Source organism: Neovison vison, chromosome 14, assembly GCF_020171115.1.
Source record: "Neovison vison isolate M4711 chromosome 14, ASM_NN_V1, whole genome shotgun sequence".
Lineage (NCBI taxonomy): Eukaryota > Metazoa > Chordata > Mammalia > Carnivora > Mustelidae > Neogale > Neogale vison.
Genome location: NC_058104.1, coordinates 1,783,318 through 1,808,661, shown reverse-complemented (window position 1 = coordinate 1,808,661; position 25,344 = coordinate 1,783,318). Strand labels below are relative to the sequence as shown.

The 25,344-nt window shown below is 42.3% G+C and overlaps 1 long non-coding RNA gene across 1 annotated transcript; it reads right to left on the bottom strand.

Moving 5' to 3' along the window:
• Positions 1 to 24: 24 nt before the first annotated feature.
• On the bottom strand, positions 25 to 23,924 carry LOC122895690. The gene is made up of 4 exons (XR_006382257.1): positions 23,722 to 23,924; positions 8,722 to 9,086; positions 1,345 to 4,139; positions 25 to 997 (listed from the first exon to the last, which is right to left on the bottom strand). It is a non-coding gene; the product is annotated as an uncharacterized LOC122895690 (long non-coding RNA).
• Between the last annotated feature and the right edge of the window lie 1,420 nt (positions 23,925 to 25,344).

Genomic DNA, 25,344 nt, shown 5'->3' with positions numbered 1-25,344 from the left:
CGGGGCTCGATCCCAGGACCCTGGGATCATGACATGAGCCGAAGGCAGAGGCCTTAACCCACTGAGCCACCCAGGCACCCCAATCAGCTAAATTTGAACTGTGACTTGACCTGTCATGATATTGCGAAATTATTTTGAAATGTTGAAAGAGTGAGGATAGTTTTGCGGGCATATCTATGTGTGTGTCCATCCAGGGCAGTTTTGCTCCCTAGATGTTCGGCAGCAGCTAGGACATACTCGGTGGTCATAAGCACGAGTGAGGAAGAGGCTCTCTCACCTCATGTATGGAGACCAGGGGTGCTGCTGAGCATCGTAGTATACTCAGGACAGCGCCCTCAGCAAAGAATGATGGGGCCCGAGATGTGGGTCATGCCAAGGTTTTGTAAGCCTGTTCTGGAGACAGGTGTTGACGTAGCCATGGGTTCAATGATAGGATGAAGAGAGTTGTTTCAAAATGTTATGGGGGCTGTGGGGATGGGCTGTGAGCTGAGAATTATTTAAGTTAGTGATGGGAGTTCCTTATACCATTCTCTCTACTTGGGTGTGTGTCTATGTATCTATCTGTATGTTTATATCGTGTGTGTGTGTGTGCGTGTGTGTGCGCAGTATGTGTGTATATTATATACAATTGTATATTTCCATAAGAAAAGCTCACAAGCTTGCTACGGGTGATGCAGAGTCTGTGTTCACGTGGCGTCTGGTGCCAGCAGGTGGGGAGGCTGCACCGGCTGCGACGGTGGGTTCGCAGGAGCGGCAGCAGTGACGTCCTTAGCAGGCTTGGTCTGCCGTGGAATGTTGGTGGTGTCTGGCTGTCGAGCTTCCCTTTATCCCTGTTGTTTTTTTCATTTTTTTGTCTTGTTCTTTGGCCTTCCTAATAGCCTTCCAATAGATTCTTTTTCTGTTAAATTCAGTCCGAATCAGTTTCTGTGAAGCAAGAATTCTGACTTACACAAAAAAAGGGTGAAGCTGATGTATAGAGAAAAGGTGATCTGACAGACTGTGGGAGGAGAGAGAGGAATTAGGAGAAACAGATATATAAAAAAATATGTGTCATTTATATATCTAACAACTAAAATTTACAGAATGTATATATCTATATATCTATATGCACATACATATGTATATAATATTTGAGAGAAAGAGAATCTCATGGTTTCTGTTTTTCTTGTTCTTAACTTCTATCCCTCTCAAGACCACAGTTTAATTCTTGTCCAGGGATATTATGAGATAGCCCCATATTTCTTTATATAAGGAACTCTCCTTTCTACTTCAATAAATGCAAGTGGTCTTCTGTCACCTACAACCCACAGAAGCTCAGCATAGTTTAGATGATGATGTGCTCACCTAACCACCTTTTTGCTATACTTGCTTTTGCTCACCGCTGAGCAGAGGTTCCACAAATGTCTGTTTGATGGGCACACGCTTGTCATTTGGCTCCAGACAAGGAACGAATGTGCTGTTCATGGCAGCAGAGGCACTCTGGTCTTCTTGGCCTTTCAAATAATCATTGTAAGTGGACACACTTATTGAGAGTTCATTCTGTCAATTGTGCCTGTCTCTCATAAGTTTTGCCAGTAAGCCTCAGTCTCTCCGAACACCCCTGACTGTAGGGTCCTCAGTCCTTGGGTTTGTGAGGCACAAGGAATGAAGGAATCCAGCGGGGTCCCTTGAGAGACAGCCTGCCGGCCTCTCCTGGTGGGTCCTATACCGACAGACACAGGCCATTGCAACTTCATTGAGGAAGGCGGCATATAAGGTGGGAGAGTGCACAGGCAGCATAACCTGGCTTTTCCGAGAACAGACTTTGAGTCCAATAGCCTTAGACTTTCACCCTATCTCTACCCTGTGCTCCTGTGCTTCCTTAGGCATGTTATTTGACCTCTCTATCCTCGGTTTCCTCGTCTGTAAAATGGACTGTTTTATGGATTAAATGGAAAAAAATGTATACATATGTAAATTCACAGAGAAGATGGCATATGGGGAGCCATGTAGAAATGGTATTTTTATTATTACTCAACATTGTGGTTAATATTATCATAGGGAAGTTCTTCCAGTATAAAGAGCATGAAGCACGAGATGCTCCACTTGGCCCCTTCCAGGCCCTGTGGTTTCCATGATGCCATTTACTCATCAGCTTCGTGATCTCATGCGTGGGTGACCCCTTCTGAGCCAGCACATTAATTATGCAGCCTTGGTAGCTCCCAGGGGCCTGGTCTTGTGGGGAGGGTTTTTGTGTTGGAGCTGTTGGGTCCTGGCTACCTGGACTCCATCACCTTCTACCAGTGTGACACTCGGGACCTAATCGCCCTGTGACAGGAAAGCAATTCGGGCTGTTCCTTAGGTTGCTGATGACGATTAGATGGAACGATACATATAAAATGCCTGGAACATGTCAAGAAATGTTTGACCTCATTCCGTTTTCTTACTCTTTTTTACTAGCTCCCAGAACAACCCACTTCTACCCATTTCTGTTTCAGAGAGGTGAGGTGATTGCGCGAAGGCCACAGTGTTAGGCGAATCAGGTGAGGAAAAGACATTGCAGGTGTCGTGAAGAGCATGAGTAAAAACTGGGGAGTAAGAACCCGCTGTGAAGCTGCAGGTAACCGGGCGTGGCTGGAGAGCCAGATGTGGGTGAGGGAAGGGTGAGGGATGAGTTTAGGAAAGACTTAGGATGTTGTGCTGAAAGACAGTGGGTCCCTGAGGGACTTGTAAGTTGGAGTGACCTCGTTTAATTTGCATTGTCGGAGCATTCCAGAGGGGAGGCTGGAGGAGCCAGTAGAGACGGAGTGACTCCCGAGGAGGAGGCGCTTCTCTGAGGGATCAGGGCAGCCAGTGCAGAGGGTTTGAAGCAGGCGTGCTAGCATCTGGGTCCTTAAGGAAGGCACAGCCCACTGGGGAAGAAGAGGCCTGCATGGGAGGGAAAATGATGTAGTACAGTGCCCAGCACGGATGCCAAGAGCATGCAGCCTGGAACCGCCGGTCACCCAGGCCTATGGTGCCGGGCCCATATGCACGGAGCAGTGCATTCAGATCAGATGGGATCAGAGCAATAGATTCTCCCAGTTCTGCTTTGGTCAGTAAAACTCAGGATTTAGCTTCCTAAAGTCCTGCTTTGTTAGGACTGCTCTCTCTTCTCAAGGGGTATATGTGTGTATTGGAATAAGGGACCGACGTTGTAGTTACAAAATCAGGAGAGAAACCTTATTTTTGTCTGTGAGATTCTACCTGCCTCCAGCCCTCAAAAGAGAGTGCAGCAATTTTTGTCATTAGGCAGATGTGATTCCAAGTTCACACCCTGCCACGTCACTGTATGACCTTGAGAAGAAAACCTCATTTCTCGGTCCTCGGTTTCCTTATAAAGACAGTGGGAGTTATTATGCTGTCTTCTTCCTAGAGATGCTGTAAAGATGAGATAGTGCATGTGTGTTTGTTATCTCAGAACATAGCGTGAAGTGCAAAATGGACATTAAGCATTGTTCCTTGCCTTGTCATTTGTGGCCTTGTGCCCAGGTCAGATAGTTTGGGTTCTCATCCTGACATCAAGTCGTGAGAGCCATTTTGTTTCTATACAGATTTCAGTGACTGCAAGAGAGTCTGAATACATGACCAAACAGACTTGAATTGTCCTCAGTGATCCAGAGCCTCCGATTTCCAGGAATGGTTCAAGGATGCCCCTGGGGGCATAGCCCACATGGAACTCACTCAGGAGCTTTCTGGGACTTGGTGACCCTTCTCACTGTGATAATGGCACAGCTGAATTTCCCAGTAGGGATCGTTAATCACAGCAGCCACTGATCCCACAAAGGACAGAGCTGTGCTCTTTGCCAGGCATCTAGGACAAATAGGATTCTTGCTTATGATTCTTGGTTTCAGTCCACCAGGGAGAGAAGGAGAAGCAGACTCCCCCTTTCCATGGAGTAGGTCAAGGTTAGATATAGACCATGGATTAGCTTTCAACTTCCCTTACCTCTAAACTCAGCCCTTGCTTCCTTCTACCCTGTCTACCCCCAAATCATAACAAATGCTGATCTGCTGGGATATATGATGGGGCTGAGAAGGAGGAATGCCAAAAAGTAGAGCAAGGATATATCCCATATCTTCTTGCATATTCACTGTATGTCCACTCCAGGTTTTTGATCCTGTGAATGAATAAGAAAAAGAAATAATAAGTGGAAATTCATGAGTCCATGCTTTTCTTCACAGCATCCTTCCTTTCAAATAAAATCCAGAAGCCGTATGCAACCATGCCAAGGCATCTGTGTCACTCAAGTGTAGAGCCCATCTCCTGCAGGGAAACATGCAGATCAAAGGTGAATGCTTTTCTGTTGCTGTCTAAAGCTGCTTTCCACCAGGATGGCACTGCAGAACTCATTGCTGTGAGGAAAGGACAAACATGGCAAAATTAGTCCTCAATTTCAGTTCAAAAAAGGGAAACTGAATATCTCTTGCATGCTGAATAGAACCAGGACCTATATAGTCTGCTGAAGAATTGATGATCTTGAGTATATCATTGACATTGGCCCCAGTTTTTTTGTCTGTAAAATGGGGAGATGAAGTTAGATCAAGTGTCCCAGTAGGTATAGTCTTGGCTCTTGGCATTCTGGGTTGGATAATTCTCATTGTGGAAGCTGTTCTGTGCATCGCAGAATGTCTAGAAGCATCCCTGGCCTCGACTCAGTAAACGTCAATAGGCTTTCCCTTACGGTGACCAACGGTGTCTCTAGACGTTGCCAGATGTCCTTTGGACATAAAATCACCCTGGTTGAGAACCACTGAATTAGATGCTATTAGATGATAAGCAATTTAAAATTTTCCAGGCTGGAGTGGGAGTCGGGGCTCTGCTCTCTCCTGGTACCTAGCCCTGTGTGTGGCATTGTGGCAAAGGGATTTGTTCAAGGTCTCCCTGCTGTTGACCAGTTATTTTATTGGCAGGAGTAGAGCCTACGTCTTCTACGCCCCAACTCAAGGCGATGTCCATCAGGCCACTCGGATGTCCAAGGCAAGAGTCAGAGAAATCACCTACTAGGGACAGTGGTGGCAGACAGGCCTGGGCTTGCATTCTGGCTGTGGTACTTACTGTCTCTGTTACTCATCACAGGGTTTGTGAGCCACAATTGCCTCCTACACAGACGCCCTCAGAGTAGAGGGTTAGAAAGCTCAGAGTCTGAAACCAGACTCTGAGTTTCATCCCCACACCACTATGTACTAGCTATGTCACCCTGGGCAATTTACTTAACTTCTCTGGGCCAGTAATATAGAGATAGTACTGCTACTTACTCACTGAGTTATAGGACTGAGTGATTTTAGGATTAAATGCATGCATAAGGCACACAGAAAAATGCCTGGGACGTGCTAAGTTCTATATGCTAACCTTATTATAAGAAAAACAGTGGATTGGGACATCTCAGTGGCTCAGTTGGTTAATAAGTGTGTGCCTTTGGTGCAGGTCATGATCCCTGAGTCCTGGGATCCAGCCCTGCCATGGGCTCCTTGCTTAGCAGGGGGCCTGCTTCTCCCTCTACTACTGTTCTCTTTGCTTATGCTCTCTCATTCTCTCTCCAACAAATAAGTAAATAAATAATAAAATCTTTCAAAAAATTAAAAAAACAGTGTATCCTAGGACTGTTCTAAGAACCAAGGAGGATAATTTAGGTGAAGCCTTTTTCCATACTTGCAGAACAATACAAGTAGAAATGTATTTTTCTTCTCTTTGTGAATTGAAAGACTAGCATCCTGGAGATTGAAGGTGATGATTTTCATTTCTTACAGCCTTGCTATTTGCCAGGGACATGACTTCTGTTAGTTAAGCATCACAAGATCCAGAGACGGTTCTTAGTTTTGGCTAACAATTATGACTGCGTAGCAGAGCGTAGGAGGACAGTGTGCTGCAGACTCTGGGGCCAGGCTGCCTGGGTCTGAATCCTTACTCAGCCTCTTACTGGCTGTGTGAACCCAGCTGCGTTGCTTACACCCTGTGCCTCGGGTTTCTAGTCTATAAATGAGAATGATGAATATAGTGGTTTTGAGGATTAAAGGAGATAATTTTGTGAAGTGCTTAGGACAGTGTTTGATGTATAGTATTTGTTTAAGGAAGAATTAAAGTGAGAAGCAGACTCCTTGCTGAGCAGGGAGATGGATACAGGGCTCAGTCTCAGGACTCTGAGATCATGATGCGAGTTAAAGGCAGATGCTTAACTGACTGAGCCACCCAGGTATGCCTGTCATCACCATTTTCACTATTACTATAGATAGAGTTCTGTGGGCATTCACTGTATGGTGGGGATTAACTCTGTTGATATTACTGATATCACTAGTAGAGCACAGGGCCTTGTACACAGTAGGCACTCAGCACACAGGGAATCAATGAATGCATACTCTAGAGCCAGGCTGCTCAGATTTCCCATTCCGGCTCCACCACTTTACAGCTTTGTGATCAGGCAACTTATTTAATCTCCTTATGATTGTTTCTGTCTCTGTAAAATATAAAATTTTTGTGTGCCAATATCAGAAATTAAGAGTTATCACTACAGGGGCAACTGGGTGGCTCAGTGGGTTGAAGCCTGCCTTTGGCTCGGGTCATGATCCCAGGGTTTTGGGATTGAGCCCCGCATTGGGCTCTCTGCTCAGTGGGGAGCCTGCTTCCTCCTCTCTCTCTCGCCCTGCCTCTCTGCCTACTTATGATCTCTGCCTGTCAAATAAATAAATAACATAAAAAAAAAAAGAGTTATCATTACATATCTTACACACTTAAAAAAGTTAGGGGTGCCTGGGTGTCTCAGTTGATTAAGTGTTTGCCTCAGCAGTTTTGGCTTAGGTCATGGTCTCAGGGTCATGGAATCGAGCCCCATGTTGGTCTCTGTGCTCAGGAAGGAACCTGCTTGAGATTCTCTCTCTCCCTCTACGCCTGTACCAATCTCTCACAATCTCTAACATACATAAATCAATCTTCTTTAAAAAAAAAAAAAAGATAACAAGACAATACTATGAGCAGTTTTATGTCAACAGATTCAACAATGTAGACGAAATGGAAAGATGCCTTGAAAAATATACCTTAGTGGCGCCCGCATGGCCCAGTGGGTTAAGCCTCTGCCTTCGGTTTTGGTCACGATTTCAGGGTCCTGGGATTGAGCCCAGATTGGGCTCCCTACTTCCCCCTCCTCCTCTGCCTGCCTGTCGACTTGTGATCTCTCTCTCTCTGTATCAGTAAGTAAAATCTTTAAAAAAATATATAACACCACAAAATAAAACAAAAATCTGAATGATTCAATATCTATTTTAATAATTGAAATAATTATTAACAACTTTACCAGAAAGAAAGTCCTAGATCCAAGCAGTTTTACTGGCAAATCCTATCAAACATTTATGGAAGAAATAACACCAAAATTATAAAAACCCTTTCAGACAGTAAAGGAGCAAGTAACACTGGGTGTTATGAGGTTTTAAGCCTTTGCCAATGTGAAAAGTGAAATCACTTTACTCTTATTTGTCCTTTCATTACTAATAAGATTGGATATTTTTTAAAGATTTTTGTTTGTTTGTTTTTTCAGAGAGAGACAGAGAGCGGGAACACAAGCAGGGGCAATGGGAAAGGGAGAAGCAGGCTTCCCACTGAGCAGGGAGCCCGGTGTGGGGTGCAGTCCCAGGCCCCTGGGACCATGACCTGAGCCAAAGGGAGATGCTTAACAACTGAACCACCCAGGCGCCCCAAAATGTTTCTTTTTTAGAAAAAAAATGTATTTATTTGAGAGAGAGAGAGAGATAACCACAAGTAGGCAGAGGGGCTGGCAGAGGGAGAGCAGGGGAAGCAGGCTCACTGTTGAGCAAAGAGCCTGATGTGGGTCTCGATCCCAGGACTCTGAGATCATGACCCAAGCTGAAGGCAGAGGCTTAACCCACTGAGCCACCCAGGTGCCCCAGATTGAAGTTTTTTGTATATTTGCTGTCCTTTTCCCATTTTAAAATCTTGGAGAGAGAACAAGGGAGAGAGAATACGAGTTTGGAGGGGAAGGCAGGGGAAGAGAAAGAGTCGGAAAAGAGAGAATCTCAAGCAGGCTCCCCACTGCATGGGGAGCCTGGCACTGACATGGGGCTCAGTCTGACAACTTAAAGTTCATGACCTGAGCCAAAATCCATCAAGAGTTGGACACCTAACTGAGTGAGACTGAGCAGAGGGTGGGGTGCTCGTTATGAAAGTAAAAGTCCTCAGTTCACAGTCCCTCTACCTCCACGCTATGGTCTAAAATACCTGCTTGTCATTAGAGCACTTTTGACCTAAGGTATCATTCAAAGACTGGAACTGTGGGAGAGACGGATCACGAATCCAGTCACTCCTCATTTACTAGATTCTCAGTAGCGCACTAAGGCACAAGGAGACAAGGTAGTTTGGTTGTGATGGAGAAAGGAGACAGGTCGTGAAAAACCAGAATATAAAAACCATAAAACTCGGTCCTGAAGGTGGCCCCATGCAGCCTGATAAGTGGAGTGAAAGTAGCAAAACAAGCCCTTCTGGCAAAATATTTCATTACAGACCAGGGCCTGTACCGTATGTGTCTGGGGGATAATCTGTTCAGGGAACCAGAAATGTAATAAGACAAAGAAAAGTGCAGGATTATAATTCTTCTTGGAGAGACTGAGAGTGTGTGGCTGGAAGTAATTTGGGATATTGTCTGAGAAACCCATAAAGGACACATGAGTCAAAGGAAGAAGTTGCTCACCACCTACCTGAGCAAAGTAGATCAGACCAACTGCAGGGCTTTGCCTCTGACTGAGAGGGACACGCGAGTTTAGGGCCAGAGGTGCTTTGCTTGGCACCCCAGGGATGAGGCTGCACACGGTCACCTCTATCTTTCTTTTTCATCCTTCCCCACGCAGCAAACAGCTTTTCCTCCAAACAGATGTTGAACAAGTGTCTAAAGGATGTTGGTTACGTTTTCGTTACGAAGAATGTTGGGGTCCCCGAAGGGCTGCCCATCTCAGTCTCACCCTGGCTGCAGGAAGGCGGAGGGAAGAGAAGAGGAGAGAAGCCGCACTTTTCCTGGTACTCAACTCGAATCCTCAAGCTCTCCAGCTTGCTCCCTCCTCCCTTCCTGACAAAACAGAGAAAAAGAAGAAAAGGGTAAAAGTCGGAGGATGTATTTGGTTATAAAACACCAGAGCTCCTTTCCCCGGCCAATAACGTAAGGCTGATAGAGCTCCAACATCTCCTGTCCCCCATTCCAAAAGTGGAGAAGCTCTGAAAAATAAAACTGCTTCTCCTATCATTTGATGCAAAACCTGACCTATCAGGAAGGGAACCTCTCTGAGGTCTTTATCCTAATCAGTAGACATATTCATATATTTCAATGCAGAAATATTGACTGGTATGATTTCAAGATGCAGCTTCATGGTTTTATGTACCGTATCACCTGAGAAACAATGAAATCTAAAACACGTTAGCCCTATGGTTTTCAGGTAAGAAATAATATTGAGAGATAGAAATATCTCTCTTATGAAAATAAGCGATAAGTGAGAGAATGTTCACAAAGCACCCAGAACGTGCCTGACACCCAAGAAACAGGAATTCCATTTTCTTCTGCCCATGTTTGGCTTGTTTGGAGGAGACCTTCTTCAGAAATTAGCTCCAGGCTGGCTAACGGGGGTCAGATATTACCAATGAGGTACAGAGTGAAAATATTTGCAACTTCTACAACAGAGAGCTAATATCTCTAACATATCCAGAACGCTTAAAGAAGAAAAAGACCAAACTTGGTAGGAAAATAGGAAACATACACCAATAGATAGTTTACAGGAAATGATAAGCAAATGTTCCTTAAACATTTAAAAAAAAAAAAAAACCACAGAGGGTTACAAAAGGGAAGGGATGGGGTGAAAGGGTAATTGGGTGATCGGTCCTGAGGAGAGCTGTGTGGTGCTAAACACTGGGTGTTACATGCGACTAACGAATCTTTGAACACTACATCAGAAACTAATGATGTAGTATATGTTGCTTAATGGGACATAATAACAATAAAGATGATAATAATAATAAATAAGCCACCCTTGGAAGACTTCTTGTTTTCTGCTCCCTTCAACCCAGGTCCCTGTTCCCTCTTCTGGGTGCTCTCTCCTTCCGTTCCAAACTCCTGTCCGAGAACCACGAGGTGAACAATGTAGAAAGCAAAGCAGGACCAAACTGCAACAGCAAGCAAATACACAACCAGAGTAGGAGGTTCCAGCCCTCTCTCAGCAACTCAATGCAGTCTACAGAGCATCCACGAAATACAGGTCTTGATGGCAAACCATCTGAATCCCACAGCTGTCTCCATACATCTGTCCACGTCCACATCCACTGTGGAGGACCTATTGATTTTAGGCACAGAGACCGTTACAAAAATGCTCCTGATTTACTTTGGCCGTAAGGGAAATTTCAATCTGTTTCAGAGGCATGAAATCACACAGAGCATGTTGTAACATAATGTGCTAGAAATCACTGATAAAAAACTAACCAGAAATTCCCATATGTTTAGACAGAGAGAAGTACCTCTAACAATGATATAGGAGTAAAGAAATAGGAAAAAAGAGCTACATTGGAACTGAATGATATGAGCATGATACAATCGTAATCAAATATGTCTTTGGCTGAGAATATCCTGGAAATGTGGTGTGAGAACACTATATGGTCTCAAAATCATGCCTAATAGACTGAACCCTATAAATCCTATGTGATGAAGGAGAACACAAACCCATCCTGACATAGGCCTCCTGTCATTTGCTACCAATATCCCACGTCCCTCCTCCGAACCTGCACAGTCCCCCAGATGGACTGGCACCATGTGGTGGCCCCAGGTGGCTCCAGCAAGCATGTCAAGCTGTCCTCTGACTCAGGAAATTGGATGCAGTCCTGTAGACATGCTCTGACCAGTAAGACGTGCGAGGGAGTGAGACGTGCCATCTCGAACAGAACACCTGGGACTGAGTCTGGCTCCCCTCCATCCACCTCATGTAGCACCTGGCAATCAGCTATGGTGGGCGCTCTTTTATCCTGGTCCCACGAAGACCGTGTGCACATGTGGCAGGTGCTAGAAACATACTTCGCTAATAGAAGCCGCTAAGGCACAGGGCTACAGGTTACTCACAGTAACATCTGGCCCTTCCTAACTGGCACGCATCCTCCAGTCTTCTCTCTGTGAGGCAGCGCAGCCTTAAAGGCGAAGCATAAACTCTGTTGTCTGAGACACAGGGTTTGACTTCCACCTCTGCCCATGTCTTCACTCCAACCTCAGGCAATTTACTGTGAGTCTCTGAGCCTCCATTTCTACTCTATAAGGTGGTTGGTTATACCATCTCAGGTTTGGGGGGATGAGGGAAATAATAATACATGTAAAGTTTGAGTCAGCAACTGGCACACACAGTAAATGCTCAATAAATTTTTGCTGTATACCTTTATGTCTCGATTGTAAACATTTTGAAAGCTCAGAAATGTATTGTGACAAAAGAAGGACATGTTCAGTTTTTGGCTTGTGCATCCTTTTGAACTGTGTTTTTCAACAAAGAGTGTAATATTTACATTCATTGACAGTATTTTTCCTCTTAACAAGGTACTGTGCTCTTTTTAAGTTACAAATTATAGCTTGCCTCAGCTTTTTAAATTATTTAATGTTAAATATTTCCAATAATTTAATCATTTTTCTATTGTGGGGCATTTTCGTAGGCTGCACATGGCATCAAAAACAAATGAAGTAGATTAAAGTATATCATGTATTACAAGCTAGAATAAACACTTTGTTCACTTTTGCTTGTCATGTATCTATATATGTCTACATATATGTATATATGTATACAATTTAAGATGTACTCCCAGAGACTCTAAGATGGTGGAGAAGTAGGAGACCTTAATTTCATCTGGTCACAGGAATTCAGTTAGACAGTTATCAAATCATTCTGAACGCCTGTGAACTCACCCAGAGATGTAAGAAAAGAGTAGCTGCAACTCGAGAAATATAAAAGCGACCTCTTTCTACAAGATAGGACATGTGGAGAAGCGAATTCGCGTTGATATATGGGAAGATAAACTGCAGGGAGGTGCCAGAAAATGATAGAGGACAGGACTGCAAAGTAAGGACTTCTAGAAGTTTGCTCTGATGAGGGCCATTCCTGCCTGAAATGTACCCAGGTGGTTAAGTAGGGCAGAATCCTAGGTGGGACAGTGTCATCTCAAGATGCCCAAGGTCACAGAAATAACAGGGTCGCTGAGTGTGGCAGAGCTCCCAGGCATCGAAGCGGGGACTCTTGCTGGAATCATCAAGCCCCAGAGTGGACTCTCAGCTCCAGGCTGCCGTAAGCCGTGAACTAACTGTGGCACAATCAGTGCCAGCAGGGACCCAGCAACAGCACACAGGCAAGATCCCCTCTCCTCCCAGAAGGAGCGGCTTGGGTGTGCCCTGCAGGAGTCTCTAGGGTTTGGAGACTCAGGGTCCCGCCCTGAGATACAAATGCTTAGTCATAGGCTGGGTGAGCACACAGAGCAGACAGAGACCGGGGAGCCAGGAATGGTTCACTGCTTTTCCCTGAGGGTGCACTGAGGAATGGGGCCGCAGACTCTGGATCCCAGCCTGGACTTTGCGAGGCTGCCTTTTTCATTCTCCTCCTCTAAGGAGGCACAGAGAACCTTCAGAGAACAAAAGCCAGAGCAAACTGGAGTAGATTACTGAGCTTGACACCTAGGCAAGTGCAGTGCAATTCTGCCCTGGGGAAAAAATGGCACAGAATCAAGGCAACAGGCTCCTTCCCCAGAGGATCAGCAAGAACACACAGCCAAGTTTACTGATCACTGAGAATGCCCAAACCCCAGTGCTAGGGGAATATAGCATATAGAATTCATGGGGGGGGGGGGGCTTTCCCACGATTTTGTCCTTGGCCTTAAAAAAAAAAATTATTTTTTATTGTGTTGTTAGTCACCATCAAATATATCATTAGTTTATGAGGCAGTGTTCCAAGATTCATTCTTTATGTACAACAGCCAGTGCTCCGTGCAATACATGCCCTCCTTAATACCTCCGACCAGACTCACCCATCCCCCCCACGCCCTCCCCTCTAAAACCCTCAGTTTGTTTCTCAGTCTCTCATGGTTCATCTCCCTATTCACTTTTCCTTTCCTCTGCTGATGTCTTCCATGTTATTCCTTATGTTCCACAAGTAAGTGAAACCATATGATAATTGACTTTCTCTGCTTGACTTAGTTCATTCAGCATAATCTCCTCCAGTCCCATCCACACTGATGCAAAGTTGAGTATTCATCATTTCTGATGGCTGAGTAATATTCCATTGTATATTATGGACCACATCTTCTTTATCCATTCACAGTTTTGTCTTTCAGTTTTAATTTTTTGGTCTCTTTCTTCTTGTCAACCAATTTATTTTATCCACACTTCTTTAATCTTAACTTTCACTTTTGTACTTAACTTTCCATCCTCCCATTATATTTTTGTTTTTGTAAATATTTAAGTTTCTCTTTCTTTATAATTTTGGGGTGCAGTTTCTTCTAACAGACCAGAATACACCTAGAATCTAAGGTATTATTCTCTTTGCTTTAACTGCCAAATCATACTCTCTTTTCTTCCTCTCCCTCTTTCTCTTCCACTTCTTGTTTTTGTATGTTAAGTTTTTTTAAGTTTTTTTTTTGTTTTTTTTTGTTTTCTTCAAGTCTTTTTAAATTTTCATCTTCATGGATACATTCTATCCTTTCCGTATATTTAATTTTATTTTTGTGTGTATATGTGTGTACATATATATAAATATAAATATACATATGTATACATATATATGTTACAAGATTATGTATATGGAAATCTGTAAATTTGTAAAATATAGAAGTATTTTTCATAATATGTATTATGTAATACTGTATATTTTATGTATTATTTATTTATATATATTTCATATGTATATTTATGGAAGATTTTCCTTCTATACAATTTTGAGGTGGAGTTTTTTCTAACAAACCAAAGGATATACTCAGGATATGTAGTGTATTGCTCTGTTTTCCCTACATGTCCCATGATATTCTCTCTGTTCTGTTCACCTGGCTGAGTAACTTCCCTTTTTTTTTTTTCCTCTTTTTTTTTTTGGTCTTTTAAGTTTCATTTATAGGTGGGTATTATAGAGGGCACGGATTGCATGGAGCACTGGGTGTGGTGAAAAAATGATACTGTTATGCTGAAAATAAATAAATGAAAAAAATTTGAAAAAAAAAGACCTCATGTGAGACAGGAATCCATCAGAATCCTAGAGGAGAACATAGGCAGTAATCTCTTCGATATCAGCCACAGCAACTTCTTTCAAGATATGTCTCCAAAAGCAAAGGAAACAAAAGCGAAGATGAACTTTTGGGACTTCATCAAATTCAAAAGCTTCTGCACAGCAGAGAATATGGAGCTTGAAATCATATATGGAAAGTCTTGGGGGATAAATAAAAGTCACACACACACACACACAAATACAATGGCACTAACTTCCTATCTTTTCATAGTTACTCTGAATGTAAATGAAATAAATGGACAATCAAAAGGCACAGGGTATAGGATTGGATGAAAAGGCCAAGACCCATCATAATGATATATAAAGAGAATCAGTTTAGACCCAAAGATACCCCCAGACAGAAAGTGAGGGGTTTGGGAAAATATTTGTCATGCTAATGGACATCAAAAGAAAACGGGTAGCAACCCTTATCAGACAAATTAGATTTTATGGGCACCTGGGTGGCTCAGTGGGTTAAAACCTTTGCCTTTGGCTCAGGTCATGATCCCAGGGTCCTGCGCTCGAGCCCCACATTGGGCTCTCTGCTCAGCAGGGAGCCTGCTTCCCTCTCTCTCTATGTGCCTACCTCTCTGTCTTCTTGTGATCTCTGTCAAATAAATAAATAAAATCTTTTTAAAAAATTAGATTTTAAACCAAAGACTGTCATAAGAGATGAAGAAGGCTACTATATCATACTTAAAGGCTCTATCAAACAAGAAGATCTAATAATGATAAATATTTGTGTTGCTAACACAGGAGCAGCCAATTATATAAGCAAATTATAACAAAACTAAAGAAACACAGCAACAGTAATACAATAGTAGTAGGGAACTTGAACACCTCACTTACAGGAATGGACCTATCATTTAAGCAGAAAATCAACCAGGAAACAAGTGTTTTGAATGACACAGGGCACCAAGTGGACTTCACATATATATTCAGAACATTCCATCCTCAAGCAAAAAAAAAAAAAATTCTTGAGTACACATGGAACATTCTCCACAATAGATTACATATTGTGTCACAATCACATTTCAACCAGTACCAAAGACTGGTATTATTCCTCACATATCCTTAGACCCCAGTGCTGTGTGAATTTGTAACTTAATCATGAAAGGAACTCACATACATGGAAAGAACTCACATACATGGAGACTAAAGAGCATCCTACTAAAGAATGAATGGGTCAACCAGGAAATTAAACAAGAACTGAAAAAAATCATGTAAACAAATGAAAAAATTTTTAAAAATGGTTTAAAAGGTTTGGGATGCAGCAATGGTGGGCCTGAGAGGGAAGCATATAGTAATACAAGCCTTTCACAAGAAACAAGAAAAGTCTCAAATACACAACCTATTCCTACACCCAAAGGAGCTGGAAGAAGAACAGCAAAGAAACCTAAACATGGCAGATGAAAAGAACTAATAAAAATCAGAGCATAAAACAATGAAATAGAAATCGAAAGAATAGTAGAACAGATAAATGAAACAAGGAGCTAGTTGCGTGAAAGAATCCGTAAGATTGATAAACCCCTGCCAGACTTACCAAAAAGAGAAAAGATAAATATATAAATATAATAATTGTATTTGACCAACAACAAAGAAATACAAACACTGAAGAAACACAATTATAAGAACATAAAATGAGGGCGCCTGGGTGGCTCAGTGGGTTAAAGCCTCTGCTTTCAGCTCAGGTCATGATCCCAGGGTCCTGGGATTGAGGCCCGCATCGGGCTCTCTGCTCTGCAGGGAGCCTGCTTCCTCCTCTCTCTCTGCCTGCCTCTCCGCCTACTTGTGATCTCTGTCTGTCAAATAAATAAATAAAAATCTTTAAAAAAAAAAAAAAGAACATAAAATGAGCAGTTCTACGTCAACAATTAGGCAATCTGGAAGAAATGGAGGCATTCCTAGAGTTGTCTAAACTACCAAAACTGAAATGGGAAAAATAGAAAACCTGAACACATAACCAGCCAGGAAGTTGAACCAATAATCACAAATCTCCCAACAACAAGAGTCCAGGACCTGATGACTCCACAGAGGAATTCTACCTCAAAAGGAACTCTACCAAACATTTAATGAAAAACTTAACACCTATTCTTCTGACACTGCTTCAAAAAACAGAAATGGGAGGAACACTTTCAAACTCTTTCTGTGAAGCCAGCATTACCTGCTCCCCAAAACAAAGACCCCAGAAGGAGAATTACAGACCAGTATCCTGATGAACATGGATGCAAAAATTGTCACCAAAATACTAGCCAATAGGATCCAACAGTCCATTAAAAGGATTATTCACCACAACCAAGTGGTATTTATTCCTGGGTTGCAAGAGTGGCTCAACATCTGCATATCAATCAATACGATATACTCCATAAATAAAAGAAAGGACAAGAACCATATGATCCATTCATAGATGCAAAAAAAAAAAAAGGCACTGACAAGTATAGCATTTTTTCTTGATTAAAAGCCTTTACAGTGTAGGGCTAGAAGGAACATACCTCAATATCATAAAAGTCAAATAAGAAAAGACTAGTGAATATCATTTTCAGTGGGGAAAAACTGAGAGCTTTTCCCCTAAGAACAGGAATATGACAGGGATGTCTACTATCACCACAGCTATTCAACGAAGTACTAAAAGTCCTAGCCTCAGCAATCAGATAAAAAGAAATGAAAGGCATCTGAATCAGCAAAGACATAGCCAAACTCTCACTCTGCAGATGACAAGATACTCTTCGTGGAAAACCCAAAAGACTTCACTCCAATATTCTAGAACTCATGCAGAAATTCAGCAATATGGCAGGATATAAAATCAATGCACAGTAATCAGCAGCACTTCTATATAATGTGAGAGAAGAAAGGAGAAATTAAGGAGTCAATCCCCTTTACAATTGCACTCAAAACTGTAATATACCTAGGAATAAACCTAACCAAAGAGGCATAGGATTTGCCCTCCGAAAACTATGGAACACTCATGAAAGAAATTGAGGAAGACACAAATAAGTGGAAAAACATTTCATACTCATGGATTACAAGAGTGAATCCTGTTCAAATGTCTATGCTGCCTACAGCAATCTATATATTCACCGCAATCTCTATGAAAATACCATCAACTCTTCACAGAGCTGGAAGAAATAATCCTAAAACATGTACAGAGCCACAAAAGACCCTGAAAATCCAAAGGAATGTTGAAAAATAAAACCAAATGTGGTGGCATTATAATTCCTGACTTTAAGCTCTACTACAAAGCTGTAGTCATCAAGACAGTATGGTACTGGCACAAAAACAGACACACAGAGCAATGGAACAGAACAGAGTCCAGAAATGGACCCTTACCTCTATGGTCAACCAATCTTTGACAAGGCAGGAAAGAATAGTCAATGGAAAAAATGCAGTCTCTTCACCAAATGGTGTTGGAAAAATTGGACAGCCACATGCAGGAGAATGCAAGTGGACCATTTCCTTACACTATACTCAAAATGGATGAAAGACCTAAATGTAAGACAGGAATCTAGAGGAGAACACAGACAGGAACCTCTATGACCTCAGTCACAACAACTCCTTGCTAGACATATCTCCAAAGGCAAGGGAAACAAAGGCAAAAATGAAATACTGGGAATTCACCAAAATAAAAAGCTTTTGCACAACACAAGAAACAGTGGACCATACCAAACAACCGACAGAATGGGAGAAGACTATTGGAAATGACCTATCAGATAAAGGTCTGGTGTCCCAGATCTATAAAGAATTTTTCAAACTCAACACCCAAGGAACAAATAATATAGTCAAGAAATGGGGAGAAGACATGAACAGACACTTCTCCTAAGAAGACATACAAATGGCCAACAGGTACATGAAAAAACGTTCCACATCACTCAGCATCAGAGAAATAGAATTCAAATGCACAATGAAATAAAAGAAAAAAAGCACAATGAAATAACACCTCACACCAGCCAGAATGCCTAAAATTAACAAGTCAGGACATAACATATGTTGGTGAGGATGCAGAGAAAGAGGAATCCTCTTACAGTGTTGGTGGAATGCAAGCTGGTACAGGCACTCTGGAAAACAGTACGGAGGTTCCTCAAATAATTGCAAATAGAGCTACCCTACGACCCACCAATCATAGTACTGGTTATTTACCCTCAAGATACAAAATGTAATGATCTGAAGGGGCACATGCACCCAAATGTTTACAGCAGCAATGTCCACAATAACCAAACTGGGAAGAGCCCAGATGTCCATCAACAAATGAATGGATAAAGATGATATAGGGTGTGTGTGTGTGTGTGTGTGTGCACATACATACATACACACAGTGGAATACACTCAGGCATCAAAAACTGAAATCTTGCCATCTGCAATGACACTGGAACTATGACAATAGAACTAGAAAGTATTACTGTAAACAAAATAAATCAGAGGAAGACAATGATCATATGATATCATACTATCATACTAGTGATAGTATGTGGAATTTAAGGCACAAAACAGAGCATAATAGGGGAAGAGAGGGAAAAATAAAATCAGATGAAACCAGTGAGATGCACAAACCCGAAGGACTCTTAATCATAGGGAACAGAGAGCCTCTAGAGAGGAGGATGTTGGAGGGATACGGTAACTGGGTGATGGGCATTAAGGGGTACATGTGATGTAATGAGCCTTGTGTTTGATAAAAGACTGATATCACTGACCTCTACCTCTGAAACCTGTAATGTATACTAACTAACTGGAATTAAATTAAAGAACTAAAAACAAAAACAATGTACTGCCTACTATGACTAATGTGTTGAAAAGCATGTTAGCAGTTCTTGATTTGAATTTCTTTTTCACATTTTGAATGATGACAAAAAGCCTTCAGGGGCACCTCAGTGACTCAGTTATTTAAGCATCCAACTCTTGATTTTGGCTCAAGTCATCATCTTAGGATCATGACATCAAGCCCTGAGATAGGGCCCAGGCTCAACAGAGTATCTTAAGTGAGCCTCTCTCTCCCCTCTCCTCTCTCTCTTCCCTGCCCCATCTCTCTCAAAGACAAATAAATCTTTTTAAAAAATGATTACATATAAACTTCTCATATATTTCTAGACACTGGTCTGATTTTTTTTCCTGTAGGTTGACATGCCAGCCATAGATTCCCATTGGTTTTCCGCCACAGGAAAGAAACTTTCTCTCTTTTGAGATGATATGCTACTATACAGAGAAAACACTAAAGACTCTACCAAGTAACTACTAGAGTGATTAATGAATTCAGTAAAGTTTCAGGATATAAAGCTAGTATACAGAGATCTTTTGCATTTTTATACACTCCTAATGAAAGTGTAGAAAGATAAATTAAGAAAACAATCCTGTTTACAATTACAGCAGAACATTTAAAACACCTAGCAATAAACTTAACCAAGGAGGTGAAGCACCTGTACTCTGAAAGCTATCCAACACTGGTGAAAGAAATGGAAGATGACAGAAACAAATTCATGAGCAAATGCCATGTTCCTCAATTGGGACAACCAAGATTAAAATGTCCATACCACCTAAAAGAACCCACAGTTTTAATGCAATCCTACCAAAATATCAACACCAGTTTTCACTCAACCAGAACAAAGAATCCTACAGAACAGAAAAAACCCTGAGTGGCCAAAGCTATCTTGAAAAAGAAGAACAAAATGAAGTATCAAAATTCCAGATTTCAAGGTATACTACATTGCTGTAGTAATCAAAACAATAAGGCCTGGTACAAAATTGAACACATACATCAATGAACACAGCAGACAGTCCAGAAATAACCCCATTCTTGTATGGTCAATTCATCCATGACAAAGGAGATCAGAAATGCACAATGGGGAAAAGATCTGTCTTTTCAGCAAATGATATGGAAAAAGAGGACAGCCACCCACAAACAATGAAATTGCACTGCTTCCTTACACCATGCCTAAGAAAGACTCAAAACAGATTAAAGACTTACATGTGAGACCTGATGCCATAAAATTCCTAAAAGAATTCAGGCTGCAATGTCTTTAACATTGACCAGACATGCCCAGGAATTGGGCCCAGACAAGGAGAAACAATGTTGCAAATCTAATGACATAAAAATTTAAAAATGATTTTAAAATAATAAAAATATTTTAAATATGTATTTAAATATTTATTAAATATTAAATATTATTAAATATCAATTATTAATATTTTAATATTAAATATTATTAAATGTATATTTGAGTATTTATTAAATATTAAATAAATAAATAAATAAAATAAACAAAATGATAAAAAAGAGGGAATTCAGGCTTGGAGCAAAGAACAATCTGGCCCTGCCCCACATTCTATAATTCCCACTCCTGACAACTGTACCAGCATTAAAAGATTGGTCTGCTGACAACTTGAGAGAGTTCATGAACCACTATTGGTGGGGAAATGTTACAAGACCTTTTGCAAAGACTCCAAAAAGGGCGTACCTTGCTTGTCCCACTTGCCCAAAATACAATCTTGGGAAACAAATCCATACCTCCCCTGGGCATTTTAAACCACTCAATGAACCATCTGACATTTGGCAACTGAATTCCATGCAATTTCCTCATTTCATGGATTGAAGTAAGTGTTAGTTAAATGTGCCTATGTCTTCTCACTAGACAAACGTTTTCCCTTGGAGAAAGGCCAATGACTCTTCTGCGGCTAAAATCCTGTTAGAATAAAATTACCCCTCCCAGGGAAGCCCTCTTGAAATATACACAGTGACCAGAAAACCCATTTTACCCTGCAGGTGTTTCACCAGTTTGCGATGTTTTGCTAGTTTTAGAACAATTTCATTGTATGTTACGGTCCTCTATCTTCAAAGTTAGTCTCACAGAATGACCACACTACTGGGGACTCCATTGGCAAAATCTACGGAGACTTTCCAGCCCCCTGGGTCAAAGGGATTGCTCACTCCTAAATCTCAAGTCCACCCCTTTGTGGAAATCAGTCTCTTCCCCTGGATGATAGTCACTGGATTTGATTTGAATTCGATGTGCATTCGACCACAGCCTCTCTAGACCCACAGATGGGAAAAGGGGATGTATTTCAATAAAGCAAAGATCGAATTGCCTCTATTCAACCTAACCACGCTGCAGTAGAGCAGACTTTTTCACAGTGCGCTCCCAGGAGACACTTACCCTGACCGCCACACCTTGCAACCTGATTCTGTTGGGAAAGATCCCACAAAGATTCTCTCCAACCTCCCCTGAAAGGCCCCTTTCCAATACTGCTAACCAAACCTTGCGCTGCCAAACCCCAGGGAAATGGATGCTTGGGTCCCCGGGACACGTTTAAAGAAGCCGCCAAAGCCTGACTCGACCTGTACATCGTCTGGTCACAAGAAGGTTATTACTGCACCAACTGAAATACAAAACATCTGGGAAGACAGCCTTCTCCACATGTCCGGGCCAGGCCTGCATTCCTCTCCTCACTATTGCTTCTTCTCCATTGTCGGTGCAAAGAGCATGCCATTTTCTGCATCTCCCAGTCTCTTGCAGAAGGAGGAAACCTCTTTGGATTATGACCTTTCCAAAAAAACACTCATTTTGATCTTGTGAGCATTTCTAGACATTTAGAAGGTTCAGAATTCAAAAGTCGCTCCTTTACCTCTACTATTAACTGAATCCCGATTCTACACCAAATGCATGGTTTCTGAATTTACAACATAACAGACCGCTTTTGATAACACATAGAGCTCTAAACAGTTCTTTTGAAAAAACAATACTGTTTGAGAATGTCCCGGAAGTATTCCTATTCTTGCAACAAGTTGTCTAACGAACGCTTCACGTTTTTCAGTGTATCCTATGTCCCCAAACATGCTCCCCGGTTTCATTTGGTGCACTCTCCCAGTATTTCACTATTTTGCTCATAGCCACTCATGGAGGACACTTCCAGAAGGCATACAGGACTCTGAGTTGGGCTTCATTGGGAGAAAATCTTTCTCCTTCAGTCCAAACAAGTGCCAATAAATATTTTCAGTGGCTCCTTTAATACACAGGGTCCTGGTTTAGAACCAACATATGGTTCGGAATTGTCACCATGCTTTGGTTCTGCCCTTGTTGTCTCTCAAATCCTGTGTAGAAACACTGTCCCCAGTGAGGTGATGCTAACTCACTGATCTCAGTCTTGAGCAGATACAGACTTCACATGGGAAGCTGGTGAAAGTTTCTGCCTTCTAACCCTCCCTGCTCCTCAGTGGTCACTTGAGTAGTTTACAAATGTGATGCACATACCCTCCGACATGAGACATGCCCACCAGAAAAGGCTTTGCTGGCACTGAAACACAAAACCACTAAATACAAAGAACCGACTGCCGATTTGAAATTCCTCCAAGGAAACTTTCCTAAAGTTCTAATTTATATTACAATTAACTCACACACGGTTCTATTCATTTCAGCTGTATAATCGTGATTCAGTACTTCCATGCAACACCTGCAACACCTGGCGCTCATCACAAGAATTCACCGCAATCCCCATCACCTGTTGAACCCAAACCACCCACCAACACCTCCTCTCTGATTACTAACAGGTTGTTCTCTAGTTAAGAGTCTGTTTCTTAGTTTGCCTCTTTCTCCTTCTCTTTGCTCGTATGTTTCATATCATAATTTCCACAAATGAGTGAAATCGTATTTCACTGACTGACTTATTTCATTTATCAAGGCAAATCATGATCAGATGGGGCAAAGTCATAAGGGGAACATCACAGCAGAGGGAAGAGGTTTTGGTAGGGGGTGTTCTGACACACTACCACTCCAAATAAATGGGGAACCAACAGGAGGACATGGACTTGATCTTGCACATGGGTGCCCCACTATTCCAGCTAGCAGAACTGTATTCTCATCTCTCTATCCAGTCCCCCACCTCCTCCAACAGGACTCACCAATGAAAAGCCATAATGATTTGAACTACCAGATGCCTCCAATTCACTTCTGGTTCTTAACAGTCTTTCAAATTGCCCCCTGTCTCTGACTACAGTGAACCTCTCCGAAGTTCCCCAATGTGCCAAAGGATCAGTCACTGCTTCTTTGGCCTGCATTCAGTTTTCCTTCCTTCTCAACAAACCCAACATTTGCTGATACTTCTAACCTTGAAGGTTACAAACTGGACGGCAGTTTGTTTTAACCTGGGGTTCTGATTCCAGCAGTAATCCGCAAGTGGGCCCCAAGCGCATTCTTCTAAGACACCCTGAGAGTCAGCAGGTTGTGTTTTCATCTCCCAACTACATGCTGCTCCTCTTCCTCTTAATTTGAGTCGGGATTTCTCCCCAGAAACAGGTCTGCTTCTGTAACAAGCCAACCATGACATCTCAGGTATGGCATCGCAGAACCCCTCCATCCAGAGATTAGGCCCTAAGTAAAATAGGTCTTTTTCAACTACCCTCGAGGGAAATGAGGAGCAAACCATGGGAACAACACCAAAAATGCAACAATGCGGCGGCTCACCTACCAGCATGTCTCGGGAAGCAGCCCAGAGCCTCCTCCTCAGCTCTCAGCCAACGAGGCCGCTTCTGCATCGCACCACAGGAGGCACCGCCTGCTGCAAACACAGCCCTGGCCCTCTGAGGGGTACTGGGTCCTCAGCTGGTGGCAGAAATCCTTTGGGCCCTGAAGAACCCAGCCTCAGGCGACGCCATGGCGCGCACTAGGACCCCTGAGGCTGCTGTGCCCATGCGCAGACAAACAGCCTCCGGCCAGCTGGAGGTGCGTGGTCGCCCTCTGCTGGACACTCTGGGAATCTCTGCAATGCACTAAGCAGGGGCAGGGGCAGGGGTCAGCTCAGCCGGAGGCACTGAGGCAGCTCTGGTCCCAGGGAGCCTGTTCTCTACACTGAGACAGACCATTGTGACAGCGCCTCAGACACAAAGAAACTGATTCCTTCTCCTTTCTGTGTGAGTGATGAATGAAGCCAAATTTGACAATGTTATTATGTAATGTGTAGTGCTTGCACCCCTCCCTTCATAAATACACACTACAGGGGCGCCTGGGTGGCTCAGTGGTTTAAAGCCTCTGCCTTCGGCTCAGGTCATGATCCCAGAGTCCTGGGATCAAGTCCCGCATCAGGCTTTCTGCTCAGTGGGGAGCCTGATTCCTCCTCTCTTTCTCTTTCTCTCTCTCTCTCTCTGCCTGCCTCTCTGCCTACTTCTGATCTCTGTCAAATAAATAAATAAAATCTTTAAAAAAAATACAGACTACAGACGTACAAATGTAAAGTAACAGATAACTTTGTTTACCCACCCAAATATTCCTACTACATAAATCACTGACACCCATTACACTATTTTAATTTTCTTTTCCTTCTTCTTCCTTTTAGAAAGAATTTCCAGTCATGTCAGGGTATATGAAAGTCCACTGAATCAAGACATCATCTAGCACTATGATCTTGATTGTGAGACTTTCTTTTCAACCTTGCCAATAAAGTGTTTGGGGACACATAGGTGACAGGGTCAAAATGAAAAGCTAGACAGAACTACACATGCGTTATGAATTTACTGACTGTCTCTTTAGATCATGTTATCAATCAAAGGGGATTTAGACATGGTAGATGGATAAAATCATTTCCATCAGTCTGGTAAGGAACCAATTTTGCCTTCGAGTACTAATTGCCATCTCTTCACTAACAGAAGAAGGCTTGATGAAGTAGATGTTTCTGCTTGGATGTAAGAGAAGGCTGCAGGGGTTGAAATCGTCCACCCAACATCCTGTGTCAGGATGCTCGTTGGACATGAGGATAATATCTAAGTGTATAATTACCATACATACATTTCATATACTTATTTTGTATATACTTCTCTATGATATGTACTTGTATCATTATGTATCTATTTCTACATTCAGATGGTTTAACCATCTAAATCTTCTGCATCCTTACTGATTTGGGGTCTGCTTTTTATCAGCTGCTGAGTGAGGGCTGTGAAAATTTGCCTCAGGGAGGATTTTATTTTTCTTGGAGTATTTTTTTAAAGACCGTTTTATTTAGGAGAGAAAGCATGAGTGGGGGGAAGGGGAGAGGGAGAGGGAGAAGCCGACTCCCACTGCATGGGGAGCTGAAGGCAGATGCTTACCTGACTGA